Raw genomic sequence first — 2,879 nt, 5'->3', positions numbered from 1 at the left:
GTGGCAGTGAGTGCTATGGAGAAGATAAAGGAGGGACGGGGTGTGGGTGCGTTTATGGGGAAGGAGGGCTGCTTGCAATTCCAGGGAGGTGGTCAGACAGGCACTACTGCAAAGGTGACACTGGAGGCACCTGCGTGTACAAAGGCCCTGAGGCAGGAGCTGTGGTCTGGGAGGGGCTGGGTCAGAGTGGCTGGAGCGAGGCGGGGGACGGGAGATGGAGGACAGGGACGAGGGGCCAGACCTAGGCCATGGTAAGGACTGGGTTTGTACCCTCACCCTCGCTCCCTAGGCCAGGGGATCCACGGGAGGGTTTGGAGACCAGAAGGATCTGGTCTGATGAAGCTTTTCACGGGTCCTGTGGTCGCCGTGTGGAGAACAGACGGGAGAGTGGCCAGTGCGGATGCCAAGGGCAGTGAAGAGGCAGAGCGGATGGCGGCTTGCCTGGGGGTCAGAGGGGCTGATGAGCCGGGCGGGAGGAGAGAGCAGGGTGATGAGGTCCCTGCCTGAGCCACGGGGTGGCCTGCTGTCCGCCTGCGGAGGAGCAGGTCTGGGGTGCTCAGGCCCTTGGTTCTCCCATGCAAAGGGCAGCAGTGTGGCCAGCTGAGTTTTCCAAGAGGGGCAAAAGTCCTTGGATCTCACATGGTTTCTCAGACTGTGGACTGACACTTGTCGCCCACTGAGAGGTGGGGGTCTGTCCCCTTCCCTTGGGCCCGGCGGGCCTGAGACCAGCAGAAGTGACCTGTGGCTTCTGCTCAGCCCCCTGGGACTCCTGCCCTTGGCACTGGCCGCCGCCGGGTAAGGAAGCCCAGGCCAGGCGGGGGCTCCGGAGACAGCCAGCATCCCCGCCACGCGGCCCTGGTCACCACCTGGCTGCAAGTCCACGACGGCCCCGGGTGAGAACCCAGAAACGGGAGAGGGCTTGCTGTAGCCTCGAGCTTCCTCGGTGCCTGCGGAGGCGGGGGAGCAGGCAGCTGAGCTGGGGTCCATCTGCTTTGGTTTCCTCTCGTTTCTCTGGACGCACCGGGGTCCTGTCACCCTTTGTCCACTCAGAGAGGGCAGGGGCTGCAGAGCCAGCGGGGCCCAATGCCCAGCTGGGGTGGGAGGCCCACGGGCACACAGTCGCGAGGGACTCCTGGGAGCCGGGAGGACACCGGCCCAGCGCTGGCCTGGCCCCAGAGCCCTGGAGGAAAACCCGCTCCCCGTCCTTGGGATTCCAACGAGGGGCACCCGCGCTGCTGTCCCATAATCACACGCGCTCCCCACCCAGGGAGGGCCACGCAGCTTGTGAGCAGGACCCCCGGAGCAGGGCCATCAGGGGTTCACTCCCAGCTTCCCCCCCCAACTAAGCGCCCGAGCTTCAGCAAGTCACTGCTCCTCTCCAGGCCTCAGTTTCCGCATCTGGAAAATGCAACTAAGCACATTCCCTCCCTTGTGTCTGTGAAGCGCAGAACAGTACCAGTAACTGTATCATCATGATTATTCTTCAGGGTGAGTCAACCAGAGCCTCCTAACCTCCCATAATTTGCTCCTAGGAAAGGTGGCAGGAGGGGATGAGGTGTGGCTGGAATCCGGGTCTGGCCTCGGTCCCATCCGAGGGGCAGCTGCCGTGCTGGGGGCCCCTCTCCCTGTGTGTTACGGGCTGAATGTTTGTGTCCCCCCAAAGGTCGTATGTTGAAGCTCTAACCCCCAACGTGATGGTACTTGGAAATGAGACCTTGGGAGGTGATAAGCTGAGATGAGGTCATGAGGGTGGGGCCCTCACGATGGGCTTAGTGTCCCTATAAGAAGAAGAGACCAGACTTTCTGTCTCTGCCATGTGAACACATGGCCAGAAGGTGCTCTGCAAGCCCGGAAGCAGGCTCTCACCAGGAACCCAATCTGCCATCACCGTGGTCTTGGACGTCCAGCCTCCAAGACCGTGAGAAATAAATAACTGCTGTTTAAGCCTGCACTGTGGCTTTTGGTATGACAGCCTGAGCCAAGACCAGAGCCTCAGTTTCCCCACCTGTAAAATGGGAGCTAGAGCAGAGACCTTCTGGTCCCAGGGGTCCCCTGTGCAGATGCGTTTTGTATACTTGACACCCATGCACACAGGCATATGAGTGCTTGCCTGCAAGGCCCAGTCACGCCGAGCTCAGCCAGCACCTGGGCCTCCACGGCGGACCTCGCCTGGGGTCTGGGCTCTCACCGGTGTGGTGTGAGCCCTCTGATCTCCTCCTGAGGGATCTCTCTAGGTCTGTCACCATGGCTGCAGGCTCCCTGGGGGATCCACAGCTCCTCCAAGTAGGGCCAGCACAGCTTGGGGTGAAAATAGAGACTTTTGACTGAAAACCCAAAATTTTACATGAAAGCTCCAGGTGTTTAAATAGTGACTCACCTAAGATTGAAAATTTTATGTGAGCATAACATCATTCTGTGACATTACTACCAGAGATGCAGAACCGGAATTGAACCATAGGGACACTTGAGGCCGCTGGCATTGAGGAACAGTCTACAGGACAGCCAGCCTGTGACCTTCACGAGGGCCAAGGTCATGGAGGTCAAGAGAAAACCAAGGCTCAGGGAGCATAAAACCTCGGGACAGCTGAGTGTGATGCTGGGTTGGGTCCTGTCAATAAAAGATGTTGCTGGGACAAACTCAGAAACCAAGTGGGGTCTGATGTGTCCTATTATTTCTTGATTTTACAGAGACTTGAGAGAAAGTCCTAGTTTGCAGGAAATACACAGAAAAGTGTCCGGGGTCATCAGTGTGCTCCCAAATAATTTAGGTAAGAAAAAAAAAAAAAGTCTTGTACTCTACCTGCATCTTCTCTGTACATATGAGACTATTTCACAATGTAAAAGCACGTGTATTTATAAAAAGATGGGCTCAAGCCAAG

This window comes from Balaenoptera acutorostrata, chromosome 13 (assembly GCF_949987535.1).
Source record: "Balaenoptera acutorostrata chromosome 13, mBalAcu1.1, whole genome shotgun sequence".
Classification (NCBI taxonomy): Eukaryota; Metazoa; Chordata; class Mammalia; order Artiodactyla; family Balaenopteridae; genus Balaenoptera; species Balaenoptera acutorostrata.
Note: the sequence above shows the minus strand (reverse complement) of the source record.